The 17175-nt window shown below is 40.1% G+C and overlaps 1 protein-coding gene and 3 long non-coding RNA genes across 7 annotated transcripts in view; 3 read left to right on the top strand and 1 right to left on the bottom strand.

The window, feature by feature from the left end:
* The window catches only part of LOC116328673 (protein NLRC3-like), a 32467-nt gene extending 31857 nt beyond the window's left edge, over window positions 1-610 (top strand). Inside the window, exon 11 of the mRNA XM_039608018.1 lies at window positions 87-610. The gene's annotated coding sequence lies outside the window, so the exon portion shown is untranslated. The remainder of the gene's footprint in view (window positions 1-86) is intronic.
* Window positions 611-5436: 4826 nt separating this feature from the next.
* Window positions 5437-9283, top strand: LOC120437764. 4 transcript variants are annotated; one of them, XR_005611393.1, is made up of 6 exons: window positions 5448-5500; window positions 7370-7566; window positions 7665-8138; window positions 8253-8377; window positions 8848-9009; window positions 9249-9283. It is a non-coding gene; the product is annotated as an uncharacterized LOC120437764 (long non-coding RNA). The 4 variants fall into 4 exon arrangements; XR_005611395.1 differs by lacking the exon at window positions 9249-9283 and having other exon boundaries at window positions 7665-7778; window positions 7933-8138; window positions 8848-9170; XR_005611394.1 differs by lacking the exon at window positions 9249-9283 and having other exon boundaries at window positions 5437-5500; window positions 7375-7566; window positions 8848-9170.
* Window positions 9284-9343: 60 nt separating this feature from the next.
* Window positions 9344-10098, top strand: LOC120437765. The gene is made up of 3 exons (XR_005611396.1): window positions 9344-9374; window positions 9479-9600; window positions 9743-10098. It is a non-coding gene; the product is annotated as an uncharacterized LOC120437765 (long non-coding RNA).
* Window positions 10099-12439: 2341 nt separating this feature from the next.
* LOC120437428 lies at window positions 12440-16448 on the bottom strand. The gene is made up of 5 exons (XR_005611117.1): window positions 16434-16448; window positions 15217-15328; window positions 14317-14474; window positions 13825-13883; window positions 12440-12866 (listed from the first exon to the last, which is right to left on the bottom strand). It is a non-coding gene; the product is annotated as an uncharacterized LOC120437428 (long non-coding RNA).
* Between the last annotated feature and the right edge of the window lie 727 nt (window positions 16449-17175).

Below are 17175 nucleotides of genomic sequence, written 5' to 3'. Positions count from 1 at the left end.
GTTTCTCTTTGTTGTAAAAAATTAAATAACTGTTTCTCTAAAAATTATTTGAAGCATATCCAATTTTTTTTTTCAATCTTAAACAGATCGAGATAATTCTGCAGTGATGACTGCAGTGGTTTTATTCAGACTTCTTGAATCTGTTCCAGAAGGTACAAAGACACAATGACCGTGTGTCCTTAACTCCAATGTCAAGCTTTGGTTTATGGATGAGGGCTTTGAAAACTGCTGAACTTCTCTTCAGTGGATGGAGTACAGGATTGACGTGAAACACCTCGTCCTCGGAGTGTGCTGAGGTCATTTCCACTTCAGCTACTGCTGTATGCCTTTACTTCCTTGATGCCCCCAGTGAGTGTGTCAGTACTGGAATGTTGACTTTCCTACACTCTGAGACATTCAGCTCACTCAGCTAAAGGACACGTTGTATTCAGTTTTGATTTGTTACAGAGCAGAATCTTCTGAAACAGGTTTCATTGTCCTCATTTCACACCCACCAACCCACTGAGGAGACAACAGTTAGAATGCAGACTCAAAACACAGAGATGTTGTCATTTATCTTGTGTTAAGGGTTCAGAATTTGAGGAGGAAGACCAAAAATAATGACCACTGATTCTCCGGGTGCAATTAGACGACATTTTAATGAATACACATGTGGAGTCCAACACTTGTGCAGATTCAGTGTTGAACTGTCTTACAATAGTCAGAACAAAGGCTTTATAGGGTTTCTGTTGCCAGGCAGATCCAGTACAGCATACGTCAATCCAAAACCACAACCGTTCAGTTAACTTTGAACACAGTTTAAAAGAACATCGTCTTCGGCTCGAACCCAGGTGCTTCCTGTCACCATCCTGCCCAGGCTTATCTTCTGGAACATCAGGCCCACGTTCTGCACAAACTGTCACTCATGCAGGCACAACTTTGCAGTTGCAAGCAAAACATGATTAAACTCTTACCTATATAACTGAGTCTAACTAATATGTGTGTGTGTATGTGGGTGTATGTGTGTGTCAGCTTCTGCTGCCCTTTGTTTCACCCTTCACTTCATCAGCTAAACCTTGTAACCTTTCCACCAGACAGAAGGCCAGCCCGTACGCAACTGAAACTATGTGTGTGTATGTGTGTCTCGTCCTTAAATGCTCTCTCATCTCACCCGTTGCACTTCTGACCTTTCACCAGAACAGAGGCTCATCCTTACATGTAATAACCTAACTGGAACTATATATGTAATATGTTGAGTAAATGTTTTAACCTCTACTAAAAGCTTAATCCAAAGATAAAAGATACTACAGATTCATAACCTACTCAAAGTACTTGCACTCAGACTCTGCTTTCGGTTTCACTTTTGCAAAGCATGGCGTTTCCTGTCTCATTTTGGCACAGAGTATATTTCCTGTCCCTGCAGCTCAGTTTCTCACCCACTGAAGACTTCAGTGTAAGAATATAAAAACATTCAAAAGCCTTTAAAATTATAGATTCAACTCAATAGTTTAAAGTGGTTCTTACTGGACTTGTAATAAAAGCTTAATTGGGTGCCAATATGTTTAAACATCTAAATGCAATATCAATATTAATAATTAATGGAATAGTAATAATGATCATAAAAATAGCAGCAAATAATAGCAGCATAATATTCCAGCACTCCCGACACTTGCAATAGGTCCTGGTTTATTACTTTACTATGAGATGTGCTGTGTCATATTACAGCTCAGAGAAGTTTGTGTCACATGTACTGTGTTAAACAAGAATTCAGTTTTGTAATTTTGAAATATTTGGAAAATACAGATACTTGGTTAAAGAATTAAAGTCCATCTGGAAAATATTGAGAAAACTGTTCTTTTGTCATGTTACAGTGTTATTCCAAGATGGATTAAATTCATTTTCATCTCTACACACGACACACTACAATGTCAAAGACAAATTGTTAAAATTGTTGCAAATTTATTAAAAAAAACAAAATATAGAAATAATTTATTGTATATGTATAACCTTTGTTCAAAACTTTGTTGAAGCACCTTTTGGAAGCACAACTATTTTTTTGTCTCTTTTTACCATCATTCTTTCCTGAACCTCTTAAGCTCTCTCACTTTGGATGGGGAGTATCAGCACACAGGAAGGCTATATGTACCGTCTTGTTCTTTTCCCTCCTGCTGGAGAAGCACAGGGAAAAGAACAAGACGGTACATATGGCCTTCCTAGACCTTGAAAAGGCTTTCGACAGGGTACCCCATGACCTCATATGGCACTCCCTAAGATCGCATGGTGTCCCTCAGGTGTACATCAAATGGATACAGCTCCTCTACGACAACACCACCAGTTCAGTCCGATGCGCCGCTGGACTATCACCTCCCTTCCCAGTTAGTGTTGGAGTCCACCAAGGGTCAGCTCTGTCACCCCTCCTCTTCATGCTATGTATGGATACCATCACGGCCGACCTCCAGTTACCTCATCCATGGTCTCTCCTCTTTGCCGATGACGTATTCCTCACCAGCAAAGACAGAGAACAGACCCAAATGACGACGCAACTCTGGAAGACCCGGCTCGATGAATATGGTATGTGGCTCACTACGAAAAAGGCCGAATACCTGGAAGGAGGCCCCCAAACTGATGGCACCATCATAATTGACAACGAAGAGTTGAAGAAGACAGGAGAGTTCCGCTACTTGGGCTCAGTCATCAGCTACGATGGAAATATAACCTCTGATGTCCGAGCACGAATACATGCAACCTGGTTAAAATGGCGACAGGTCACTGGTGTCCTTTGCGACAGAAGAATGTCAGATCGACTCAAGGGAAAAATCTACAAAGCGGTGGTCCGCCCAGTAGCCCTGTATGGTTCCACATGTTGGCCCGCATTGACCACACATTAACAGGCCCTAAACACCATGGAGATGCACATGCTCCGATGGAGCCTGGGAATTACAAGACGGGACCGTGTTACGAACAAAGACATACGGAAGCGACTAGGTGTTGCCCCAATTAAGGAAAAGATGCTCAAGTCCCGCCTGAGGTGGTATGGACACGTAATTCGAAGAGATGAGAACTCTGTAGCAAAAATGGCAATGATGATCGACCCAGAAGGATGCCGGCCTCGAGGCAGACCGAAGAAACGGTGGATGGACAAAATTAAGGAGGACATTAAGACCATCAAGGCATCACCTGAGGACGCCTTGGACAGAACCAAATGGAGAAACCTTTGCCGAAGAGCGGACCCTGTGCCAGCGGGAACAACGCCAGGATGAAGAAGAAGAAGTATCAGCACACAGACATTTTCATAGCTCTTTTAAATGTTCAGTACCCAGATAAATAAAGCTACTCGCCCAGAGAAGAACGGCTGCTGCTGCCATCATCATCCGTCATCATTTCTGCTACACTGGCAGGGATAGGGGCCAGGGCTCTACTCTTCGGGATCTTGGGGGATATTGCTAACTCAGAGTCTGATAACAGGCACCACACCCGCAGTAGATGTGCTGGTGTGAGGTCTCGCAGCAAGCTATGAAATACGGTGCATTTCTCGGCTTTTAGAAAAACGCTATGCATTGCCAGGTTGGTTGTCAGATTTGAGGTGTTACCTCCTTTGCACAATATCACCTTAAAGCACTTGTTGCAGGCTGCTGAGTTTGCATCTTTTGCTGTGAAGCACAGCCAGACTTTTGACCGCTTCTCCTTGGGCATTTTTGATCTGTAGCTCTTCTCTAAAAGAACATACGTACCTGGTCCCGCCTACTATCCTCGGAAACATAAAATGATTGGTGAGAATCCAAAGTGTATGACATCTCAGGAAAAAAAAAAAGCACCGAATTAAAGCACCGAAATGTGCGCTGCTTTTTGGTCTGGTTACTACTGTTTATGTCAGAACCGGTGCCATAATGGCAACGGATACCGGTGCCCATCTCTAGCTGCGAAGCATGCAAATGCCATCGGCCCAGCCATGGTGGTTTAGTCGTCTATTTTTTTTTTTCAATAAAAATCTTATAATAAAGTGTGCAAACCAGTAAACAAATGAAAACAAATACTGTTGAGAAACTATAATAGAAAATTTAGTAGTATGGATTTTGATCTGAGCATCTTATTGGTAACGGCTTAATTTTACTGCATGATTATGATCCCATACCATAACTGGATTTTTTTGGAAAATGTAAATAAAGTGGTTCCTTTATAGCGCTTTTCTACTTTACCTGATCACTCAAAATGCTTTATGCGACAGGCCTCATTCACCAATTCTCACCCATTATTCACACTCTGATGGATGCATCAGAAAGCAACTTGGGGTTAGTATGCTGCAGATTTTCATCTAGGAAGAGGACCCACACAGTCAATGATCAAATGTTTAAATGGGTTACTCACAGCCGGGATGGGACACAGTGGAGCAGGTTTGGAACCGCAATCCAAACCGCAATCTGGACAACTGGACTTCCAACACAGTCCAACCCTTGCGGACTAGTACATCCTTCTGCCGAAAATAACCAGAGGCCGCACTTCTAGCATCATCACTAGGTTGCACCTTGTGAAGCAGCTCAGTCAGCAAAGCATCAGCGCTCTGTGCTTGAATTAACTCTTGCTGGGAAACTTACAAATATTCAGGAATATTCAAATCTGGTTCAACTTGACATTCCTCTGTTTGAGTTACAGGCTCTGCATCCCTTTTAGCTGCAGCCCTTGTTGACACTCATGGAACTCGTTCAGTATTGTAGATTAAACTGGCAAAGAACTGTCAGCCCCGACTCGATTCCCAGCCAAACCATTCCCCAAAATAACATGTACGCCCTCAAGTGGCAAAGCAGGACAAACACCAGTGGAGATGTCATCCACAAAACTACATGACAGCCTGACTTTGTGTAGTAGGGCACAGATAGTAGTTAAACTTATGTCCTGAACAAGCACACACTCACCAGTATCAGTATGTTCTGAAAAGCCAACACGTTCTCACTCCCAACTCGTCAAATGTGTGACGCATGGTCAGGCTCTCTCTGCTTCACTTATCGACGCGCAGGGTACCCCCCTGGCGTCGAGAATTGACGTGCAGGGTCCTCCTATTGAATACTATAGAGCTCCCTAAACGTTGTTTATTGACGACAAGAGATTTCCATGAAGAGCCTGTTGTTCGTATATTTATATATTTCGAAATCACATTGTAGTGACGTGTACTGAACACAATATATTATATAATGTAAACAACTACCTGAGAAACAGCAGATACAGCAGCTAAATTAATTATAGGCTATTACTTTTGTATCGTTTATTGCATTTATGGAGGGAGAGGTGTATGCTGGGTAATGGCACAGCTAGCGACTGGGTGACTTTATTCACCCGCTTCGGCTGTTATCAGTCCATACAATGGGCGTTATTAGCAGAAATCAGTCCCATAGATGTGGGCCATCTCCACCTGCTAGATTGTTCAGAAGGTTGTTCTCATCCATCCAGATGGAGGATCACTAACAGGAGCGTGGAAGACTCCAGAATCCACTCTGGCTGGAATCCGGTGGATACAGCAGTGTTACAGGTAAGACCATTTAAACGGACAGCATTTATAGAATGACTATTAAAAGTCAGCGAGTGTCAATAATGTTAATGTGGTTATGTTAGTAATACAGCGAGTGCTAATATAACAGCTTTAAGATGCATTTGTAGATATTATTACGTGTTTTACCGTCTTTATGGTGCTAGCTTAAAGTTACGGTGTAAACGTTAGCTTATATTGTAGTAAAGCTGTTACTGTTTAAACGATGTTGGGACAGAAATATTAGCTTCTGTCATGACTGATGAAGTTACTAGTTAATAAAGTTTCCAGTAAAGTGATTAATCGCAGCCACAGATTAACAGTAAATATCCCGATTAGCTTCAATGCATCTATAATAAATATGTGCAAGTTTCAGTGCTTCGTTTAAACTGTATGATACTTATACTGACCCAGGGTCAGTGTAAAATACAATCCTAGCTGTGTGAACAAAGCCTGGCTCCTTTAATCCTGCATGACAAACCTCAGGATGCAGGTTATTATTACTCTTTCCTGCTGGCACACCTGTCACACCTGAGAGTCAGCTAGAAACTTACAGTGACGTGGACATCATGCAAAGACTGCCAGACTCTGTAATACTGTAAATGATCAGTGACTCAGGTTAACACTAAACTTTAAACAGTCCCTCTGTGTCTCTGTGTGTGCTGAACATCTGGAATCAGATTGAGTCAGGCTGCATCAGCTGAATGTGTTATATGTAAATATCAGTATTTTTTATTCAGGTGTGGGGATAATATGTAAGACTGCAGTGAAGCGATGTACCAGATTAATCCCTGGCCAAAGGTATCGTACTTAAATCAGACTACTGATCCAGCCACATCAGACTTTTGTGAGGTCTGTTTAAAGTAGACTTAAAATGAACTGCAGGTTCCTCAGAGGTGGACTGTGAGCACAGAAACACATGTTCATACATACAGCTGCAGCAAGCTTACATTAATTTTAAATAGATTTGTTACTCTGATGTCTGTGTCTCTGTTAGTCCTCTGACAGACTGGTACCTGTCCAGGTGTGCTCTACCTATGACTACTGGGACAGGCTCTGGCTCCTGTAATAGAAATTTCTATTATTCTCATTTAAAGTATTTAAGTGCTTATGCATATGCTTAGTTGTGACACTGTTATAGACTGTTCAGTGAAAGTTTCTAAAACTAGATGAACTTACTTCAGCATCAGCAGTTTGAGAAAACAACTCCCTTTACAGGTGCTGATAAGGCCAAGGGCACAAAACAGCATAACCATTGATCCGTTAGGTTTCATAGCGAGACGCGTGAAGTGTGGTATGATCAGTTTGTAACTTCCTCCCTCTTCCTTGGAATGCACAAAGGAGTAGGAGCACCACTTCTGTGGCAGAGCTGACATGACTGAACTGTGATGTTTGATGTGTGTTGGCTCTCCTGCGCGCAGTAATAAATAGCTTGATCACAGCTCTTTCTGTGTTGCAGACTTTATTTACAAAATTCCACGATACCCCCCCCCCCTCCCACTGTGAACCTGAATTGAATATTCAGAAGAAAATGAATGGATAGACTGACATTTGTTTAAATACTTCTAGAAATCTGAGCTGTTGTGTCCTTGGATTGTGTGGTAATAATATTAGAGCTGGCAATCTTTCTTACTGAATCTCTACTGTGAGTCATGTTACCTGAGATTAATTCTATGTTTACCTGACAGCCTGGACAAATGTGCTGTGTGAAGGATGTAAATGAAATCAGATCTTAACTGCTTACATTTAAGGAGCCTGGTCATATTTAATTGTAATATGAACCAATGATTTTCTGATTGCTGATTCTAAGAGAGTCTTTGTGGAAATCCTGTTTGGCTTTTTGTCATTTTAATTCTCTTTTCTGTTTGCCAGAACAGTTCTCCACAGTCACTGTCCACATGGGTCAGTGGGACCACGCAGCACTCTGCTAATGTGTGGACTCTGACCAGCAACATCCAGCAAGACCCAGACAGCGTTTTCTATCTCCCAGCTGGAGTTTTTTGTTTGTCTGTGACTGGAGAGTCACAGATTTTTGTTGAGGCTGGAGGAACAGCCTCACACTCGCAGAGGTAAGTCAGTTTGCAGAGATCCCTCCCACCCTGGCTTTTATGTGCTAGATTTCTTATCTGAAACAGTAACATTTCAGTGACTGCTGCTTATATCACAGGTTAATACACGCTACTGATCCCTGATGGGAGAATCATCACCTCTGCCAACAAAGAAGCCTGCTGGATGTTTGTTTACAGACTGATGATGGGACATCATGCTCTGCATCTTCAAAGTTTGTCTCTTGATTATTATTCATACACAGTAATGTGAAGTATGCTCATATCTAGTATAACGGGACCAACGTGGTGCTCTTCATTTATGGAGGCTGTTGAGTCTGAATGTTGGATGTTGTGTATCTCTTGTTCTCTGGGCTTTGTTGTCCTCAGTCTTTTTGCAGGATCAGAAAACAAAACCAGGATGACCGTAAATGTTTCTTCTCCAATTGGATGATGATAAGACTGTGACACGGGATGCCACCTTTAGTCTTGTGATGAAGCAAAGCTCAGGAAAAAGTGTGATTAAATGGTACCCACATGTGTGCTGCTGAGAAGGATGTACAGGGGCACCTGCAGCCAAATCCAAGCCTCCTCAGGTTAGTTGTAGTTGCAGAATGCTTTAGGACTGAGACAGCTGAGGCATCAAATGTTTGATTAAATGGATGAAAAGAGAAGTTTCTTCCTGTAATTATCATTTTTAAAATCTTTAGCAACTTCAAGTCTGTCAGCGTGCTGAGGTCACAGAAACAAGAAAAGCAGCTTCAGACTTCAGAGTGTTGTTTACAGTTTTCTGTCATCATGATCTCCCCTGAAGTTTATCACTATTAGGCAAGCAGTAAGTCCACAATACTGTAATGATGATTCTGACTTTGGTCACGGTTGCATAATATTTTAATAATATACAACTATTTTTGTAATTCATATTTTGTCTGTTAATCAAAAATTTACTTTGTGAAATTTGTATTTGAGAATGCAGAATGTGACAATATATTTTTGTTCAACATTTAATTTCTTTCAGTTGCAATTGTTAAATGAAAATATATTTTTTTTTTCAATTTAGCAAACTAATTTATCAAAAATATATATACATATATCTGTATTAGTTTTAATACATTAATTTCACACCTGTATTGAAAATACTATATTGTATTCATACAGAATCAGTTTGGTATCATTGTTTGTCTGTTCACTGATTGTTGAAACTAAGAGCAAGTTTGATCTGTTTAAATCTAAAGTATCCAAAGTTGAGCCCTAATGTTTCTTCACCCTTGTGTGTGTGATATGTGATTTCCTACATGCTGGCAGAGCAGAGCGGCCGTTTGTGCTCACAGATGGTGACGGTGTGGAGAGACGGTGGTGTTTCCTCAGAAGAACTAGCAGAGTCACAAAGGGCACGAGTCCTTCTCACCACCTTGACTTGCTGACTGATGCTCGTCTGCACTGCACAGAGGAAATCAACTGACTGAAGTTTGTCCAGTGACGTGTTATGAAATGTATATTTGTTTTATGCTTACAGATATGTTTTTCTTGACAGAGGGGCTCTGCAGACAAAGCAGAGAAAATATGTGCTTTACATTTTACTGTGATTTACTGGGATATTTGTTGCCTGATGTTCAGCAGGAATGGAGAAATAGAATCAAAGGGAGATATTTTTGATGTTTTTGTGAGTAAATCTTCAGTATTATTTATTTGCTTGGTTATTTTAGGAGTGTTTCTGAGTGAGGGAGAGAGAGTCATCATCCAGGTAAAGTGGCGTGGATCAGTGGATACACTTGTCTCCGCTTTAAAGGAGACACTCTTAGAGAGAGAGACGATCCGAGTCATCCTTAAATGTTAGTGCTTTCAAATACACAAACATTTTTAAAGGACAAAAACGAACATCCAACTTTGACTGTAATACAATTAAATCTTTGCATGTGTGTTTTCAAACTCTCAGATGGGCAGGATATCAGTCTTGGACTGTCTAACCTGCCGGAGCAGCACTGAATGATCACCACACATGAGCATGTTCCTGCAACATTCAGCATCTGATCTGCCATCTGTGTGCTTCTGCTTTTGGTAAGTAGAGTTACCTAACTACAGTAACTATAAACACATGCCATCCATTTCTAACGGCCTGGTTACTTCCTGTCAGTTATTTTAGAAACCATGTGGTCACCTGACCTAACACTGTTTCTTCTTCTTCCCCTTAATGTTGAAGTGTCAAATGTCAAACAGCTGGAGAGGAAACTACACCAGTGTACTGGGATGTTTCACCAACACGTGCCAGACGCTGTTCCTTCATGGTGACATCACCAGAGACAGTCCCGCCCACCTCAGGACCTCTCCATTGATCATGATGATTATAATAATGACAGCGAGCGGAACTAAGACTGTAAAAATCCATGACCAGAATGTTTAGATGCTTTCTAATTATTAATGAATACTGAGAGTCTCTTTCTGTGTTTTGTCTGGGTTTTTTGTTTGTTTTTACCTCATTTGTTACTAACAAAGTTCACCAAACTCACACAGTTTACATTCTGTATGCTTCCATCTTTACCAGCCACACTCTTAACTGCAATTAAAAATAAATCCTTAGAAATCTTCGTTTTCTCTTTTGTAATTGATGATAATTCAGTGAATATACTGCGCTGCTTCCTTTTGTTTCATCACACATTGCTTTAAGTTTTTCAGTGTTCAGTTATTTTTTACTGCTGTTTGAATTCTCTGTATGTTTGACCCTGTAGACTGTTTAATGGACTGCTTGTCTTCCTGTTTGTAACCGCCGCCTGTTTTTGACTAAAGGTTTGATTTCTGACTTTAACACAGTCTCTGCGTGTCCTCCCTTTGTGTCCTCTTCCTCTGTGAATGTGTTGCATGTGTCACAGATTCATTTATTAACAGCTTTCCCACAGTGAATTGCATCAGCATTCATTCACAGCACATTTCAGAAGGATTCAGATTAATACAGTGATCTTACAGTCAGAATTATCCTGACAGACTGCCACTGTAAATTATCTTTCATCAGGTCAATTTTAAAGTTCAGTATTTCAAAGCAGGCGTTATGAAGAATCATATTGGCATTAGGACTGTAACAATATGTACTTACAAAGTCAAAGTTTTTTAATTATGCTAGAATATTGGAAGACAATCAACTTTTAGTATTTTCTGCATATTAATTATACTGAAATAGAGATGGTGAGCCTAACTGTACAGAAGCACTAAATAACTGACAATCTAACAATTATTGGCCTGAGCCGTCATGCACAGTGAGTCTGATCCTGTGCTGTGAGAGTCTGACAAGCATGTTTCTGGTCAGTTTGGAAGAAATAATATCACAATGTTGATCTTTTTTTCAATATTCCTTCTCTTTTACAACATAAACTGTGATCAAAGCTACTTATGTTCACAGCATGTAATAATAGTGACAGTCCAGGGCATTGTGCTCTGTTGAGCTAGGGTTAGGGTTAGCAATTCAGACATATGTAATCAATCTCTTGCTGGATATAACAAACACCTAGGAATTCATATTATAATTTGATTTTCATGAAATATTCATATTCAGTATCAGTCATTTTATATTATAACCACGTATCCACCCAGGCTCATGGTGGGGCAGGGCTCTGTCCTGGGATGCTTGAGTGAAAGGTAATGTACACCCTGACCAGGTATCCAGTCTGTCACAGTTGTTTTCAATATTTGGTTCTAAAATATGAGTGAAAACAAAAATCCAACTAGGATTCTTGCATATGATGGATGAAGTCTGTCTTTGACTGTATTGTCCAGCTGATCCATCAAACCCCAGCAGGTGAACCTTATTCATGACATAACAAGGTCATAATGTAAAAAATTAAACAGCAACAGTCTAAATGTAAAGTGCATTCTAAACTCCTCTTCAATAAATTATATGGATGTGCAGTGAGTCATTCAGGACTATAAAACGTGAACTACAGAACCCAGAGTCTTCACCATTAAATCTCTGGTTGCTTCATTTTTCTATCCCATATCAGATACTTTAAAGGTTTTAGTAAAGTTGCATTCTCATGGTGAGGCAAAGTGCTTTATGTGTGTGTGCGTGTGTGTCATGAACGGCTGTAAAAGCCCTTTAATTACAGAACAAAGCGGGGTTTGAGTTCGAGTTACGGCAGACTGGCGCTACTTCTAAACGGAACGCAGCCTTCCTACGGCGGACAGCTAACAACAGGAATCGGACGCGCGGTCCACCCTAGTCCACAGCAACCACCATAGCAACAGCCTAGCATGACCTTAAAAACATATTCTGTCTTCATAACTATCAAAAACGTGAATGATTTGTAAAGTGTGAAAGTGTTACAGCTGCAGAGAGCTATGGCGGCATCTTTGGAAGCTGTTTACATAGCTAATAATATACGATGTAACCATGGAGACAGTCAGTCACGTGAGCTAGCATGTTTACTACAGTGAATAAGGTGATTGTGTGCACAGCGTCCACACGCTGCAGAGGGTAAAGACATTACTTCAATATTGTTTTATATTTATGTATATTTGCCTTCTGTTGACCATCACCTCAGGTTCACCATTACAGTTTCAGCATACAAATGCACACTGTCTAAATATGAACACATTCAAAAAAATCATGTCTCACAAATAACCACAGCTGTTCATGTTTGTCATTATAGTTTTATTTGTAATAAAATTGTGAACTTCAAATTGTTTATCAAGTCAAAGAACATTTGACAAGTCTGAGTCATTCCTTTGCCCTATGAGAGCTGGAATAAATATATATCCTGACAATTACAGTTGAAACAGTAGAGACAGGTAGAAATGGGATCAGATTCATCTTTGCTTAGTCAGACACGTCCTGTGTTCAGTCCATCATATTAAAAACAAACAATAGCACGCTCCGTGTGAGTTTGCATCCATTTCAAATTGTAGTCAAGCAGCCCAGTCTCATACATAGGTAACAGAAATGTCTCTAATGTAGACGAGTACAGTGTAGTGTAAGCATTAAAAGATCATAAAGGAAACACTAACATTTATGTGAAACTAATTTTAATAAAAAATGAGCAGGTACTTTACAGATTTAAAAGAAAGAATCTGAAAACAACACTTTTTTGTTCTAAGTGGTCAAAGTAGAAAACAGAACTGATGTTCAAGAACAAACCGTAGCTGCACTGATATTACACATCTCCATTGTTGTGGTGAACAGACATGTTGCTTTTAAAACCACATGCAGTGTGTGACCATGACTGTTCACTGAGACCATGAACGCCACTTGGCTGAAGTCTTCTTCTTCTTCTTCTTCTTCTTCTTCTTCTGCTTGCCATCAGAATGGAAGCAGACAGAGCACGAGCTGCTTTGATCTACTGAAAGGAAAAAGCAGAACATATGAGTTGAAACCATTAAGATAGAAACAATCGTTCAATGCAGTTTCTCAGGTAGCTTAGCCTGTTACAACTGTTGATACAAGCTCAGTACAGTTAACACAGTGTCAGGGAACTCCAGTGTGGGAACTAGTGGCTTTAGGCTTGTAGTCATTCAACTTTCATCCATTCATTCATTTAATTCAGGAGGAAGAGATGTCAGGTTGGTGCAGGCTGGTTACATGCATTTGGTCCCATGCTGTCTCTAACTAAATGACTTGGTTCACTTTATGGCTGGGCTGTATGTGGGGTTATATCATGTTATTTGGGCAGGAGTACCTGTCCCCTGTTAGGCTTAGAAAGTTTCTCCATAAGCAGAGCTTCTAACTCTTATGGCTTTTAGCACATCTTAGCTGTGCAGGCTGACAGGTTTTTGGTGGCTCTTTTTATCCCACACTGGTTGTGAGTGTGTAAATAACCCCACTAGTTCTTTTGGGTTGCAGTTTACTTGGGAGGAAGGGGTGGGTCTGCCATGACTAGATGAATAAAAATGATCTGGGATACATAAATTTCATAATGCATGCATATATCTCTATCAATTAAACCTGGCCTGAGGGCTGCCATTTTTTACATTCAGTTATTGCTCTTAGAAATGTTGGATCTAAATAATGAATGTGTTACAGTTAAAGTGACACTGGTCAGTGTAAATGGCTCATTGGGACAAAGAAACCTTTAAATTAAATACCATCACCTGATATCGAGTGTCAAACAATATCAAAGCTGTAAAAGCTGTTTACAGTCAGAATTTATAAAAACTATGATTGTAAATAAATTCAAACAAGTGAGATTTTCTCTTTGTGCTGAATATCAACACTGTGACTTCTTAGCCTGTAAGCTTTACTTCAGCACAGTTGTAGAAGCCGTCACTCCAAATGTCTTTTGATAACAAGAAAAAAAATACCTTTTCAGTCCACGACCTGAAGTTCTTCTCCAAACATCTTCTGCCATCGGCTTTGTCTGCTGGTTTGAAGACAATAGACCACAAAAAAGATGATTTAGTCACTTTGTCTGCATCATGCAGCTTGAATGTGTCGTGTAACGATGTTGAATAGCCGTCGTTATCCCTCTGCTGTGTCTGTAGGATTGTACTGTACAGCATCTCATTGATATGTGAGGAATGCTAATGTAACACGATAACAGACGTCTGGTCTTACATCATTAAAATATAAAGGGCAGGAGATATTTAGATATTTTTATATTTATATTACATTTTATAGCTGACAGATATTACTAAATAGATAGAATTTACTAAATGGTTGATGTACATGAAAAATATGTCCATAATCACAAATGACCATGAGAGCCAGTAGAATTAATTCAACTAAACACTCAAAAGACGTCCTTAAATGCTCTTTAAGTGGCAGAACAAACAAACAAACAGTTAATCGCTTACTTGAGGTGAAATCTGCTCAGCTACTTTGAAAACAGCTTCTAACTGGTTCCTCCTTTAACAGGATGACTGCTCAGGGGTAAGGCCATCATGCAGTCCAGCAACCTTTATGGTCCTGCTTTGATTCACCAGGAACTATTAGGGAAACCTTTCAGTGCCTCCTGTGAAAGACACAGGCATAAACACAAACATTTATTAACATGTTCCACAGTCTTCCAGTTTGATTTTCTCATCCTGTGGACAACAACGTACAGAGATGCAGGTTTATGTTAACTTTTGTAAGGTTTCTTTACTGAACATATCCAGCTGCAGCTCCACTGTGATCCTGGATAAGCACTTAAGAAAATGTGTCAATAAACGAACATACATCAGGTTATTATATTTATCCAAACAGACGGGACCAATAATGCTTCACTGAGTTAGAGACTTTAACAGTCTCTTCTATGTAAGAATGTCTCGTGATAGACCTGCAAACTTGACAACAAAGGTTTTTCAGACTACATGTAGCTGTCCTCTATGTCAGCTCACACATTTACATTCATGTCACACTTATTTCTGCTTTCCCATTTTTATCATTATTACTTACATTTTGATTGGATACCTTGAGTTTGTAAATGATCAGATTACATAATTGGGATACAATTCAATACAATTCATGTATCCAATTCAAGGTCGTGGGAGGATGAAGCCTATCCCAGCTGATACAGGACAAAGACAGGCTGCCAGTTATCGCAGGGCTAAGACAATACGTGTAACAGAAAATTCACTTAAATGTTTGATATTTCTAATAATAATCATAATTATGACTATTATTTGAAATATTATTTAAAGGTTTCTTCATAAATACATTTCGATTTTTTTATAACCCCTAGAATATAAACCTGAGCTGTTTCAGATTCTGACCTCTGACCTCAGTGACCAGGCTGTGTCCTCACTGCAGCTCCCTCTTGGAAGTACGTCTGCTTCTTGTCTTCCCCCAGTGATGACCTTCTGCCCTTAATATCACGTACTGTACCTGAGGAACAAAACAGGACAAACACTTGCCTTCATTTAAGAAGTACATTCATACAGAGATAATCTATGGAAACACACTAGTTCACCCTTTGGGAGGAATCAGTTCCTGTGAAACATTTCTGTAAATCAACATCGTGGAGAATGAAATGAGTTCTTCAGGTGACTCAGCAGATCCACACTGACAAATGAAACTTCTGTGGAAGAAGAATGTGGATTTTTTTTTTTATTTCCAATCCAGTCCTGCTTTAAACTATTAAGGATTAAGCAACAGTGCTCATATTTGCTCTTCTGAAATCTGTGTTAAACAACAACAAACATAAATTAGTAACAAAAATACAGCTGAGTAGAGGCTTTACAAACCACCAGCAGCCATAATGCTAAAGTTTAATCTTCAAATGTCAAAAGTCCCACAGTCAATGCAGCCTGACTCAATCCTAAATGTTCAGCACACACAGAGACACAGAGGCACTGTTTAAAGTTTAGTGTTAACCTGAGTCACTGATCATTTACAGTATTACAGAGTCTGGCAGTCTTTGCATGATTTTCCACGTCACTGTAAGCTTCTAGCTGACTCTCAGGTGTGACAGGTGTGCCAGCAGGAAAGAGTAATAATAACCTGCATCCTGAGGTTTGTCATGCAGGATTAAAGGAGCCAGGCTTTGTTCACACAGCTAGGATTGTATTTTACACTGACCCTGGGTCAGTATAAGTATCATACAGTTTAAACGAAGCGCTGAAATTTGCACATATTTATAACAGATGCATTGAAGCTAATCGGGATATTTACTGTCAATCTGTGGCTGCGATTAATCACTTTACTGGAAACTTTATTAACTAGTAACTTCATCAGTCATGACAGAAGCTAATATTTCTGTGCTAACATCGTTTAAACAGTAACAGCTTTACTCCAATATAAGCTAACGTTTACACCGTAACTTTAAGCTAGCACCATAAAGACGGTAAAACACGTAATAATATCTACAAATGCATCTTAAAGCTGTTATATTAGCACTCGCTGTATTACCAACATAACCACATTAACATTATTGACACTCGCTGACTTTTAATAGTCATTCTATAAATGCTGTCCGTTTAAATGGTCTTACCTGTAACACTGCTGTATCCACCGGATTCCAGCCAGAGTGGATTCTGGAGTCTTCCACGCTCCTGTTAGTGATCCTCCATCTGGATGGATGATAACAACCTTCTGAACAATCTAGCAGGTGGATGGCCCATATCTATGGGACTGATTTCTGCTAATAACGCCTGATGGACTGATAACAGCGAAGCGGGTGAATAAAGTCACCGTGTCGCTAGCTGTGCCATTACCCAGCATACACCTCTCCCTCCATAAATGCAATAAACGATACAAAAGTAATGGCCTATAATTAATTTATCTGCTGTATCTGCTGTTTCTCAGGTAGTTGTTTACATTATATAATATATTGTGTTCAGTACACGTCACTACAATGTGATTTCGGAAATATATAAATATACGAACAACAGGCTCTTCCGCGGAAATCTCTTGTCGTCAATAAACAACGATTAGGGAGCTCTATAGTATTCAATAGGAGGACCCTGCACGTCAATTCTCGACGCGAGGGGGGTACCCTGCGCGTCGATAAGTGAAGCAGAGGGAGCCTGACCATGCGTCACACATTTGACGAGTTGGGAGTGAGAACGTGTTGGAAAAGCACAAAATCCTCAAACCCTGAATATGTCTCTGAGTCAGATTTAGTCAAAACTGGGGTTTCCCAAGAGACTACTGAAATTTCTCGTGCAGGAAAGGTAAGAGCCGCAGGCTTAACCCATTTACCTGTACGAACCTTTTCAACAAGGGACATTCTG

This window comes from Oreochromis aureus, linkage group 3, assembly GCF_013358895.1.
Source record: "Oreochromis aureus strain Israel breed Guangdong linkage group 3, ZZ_aureus, whole genome shotgun sequence".
Taxonomy (NCBI): domain Eukaryota; kingdom Metazoa; phylum Chordata; class Actinopteri; order Cichliformes; family Cichlidae; genus Oreochromis; species Oreochromis aureus.
The sequence above is the reverse complement of the archived record's forward strand: the minus strand, read 5'-3'. Positions and strand labels throughout refer to the sequence as shown.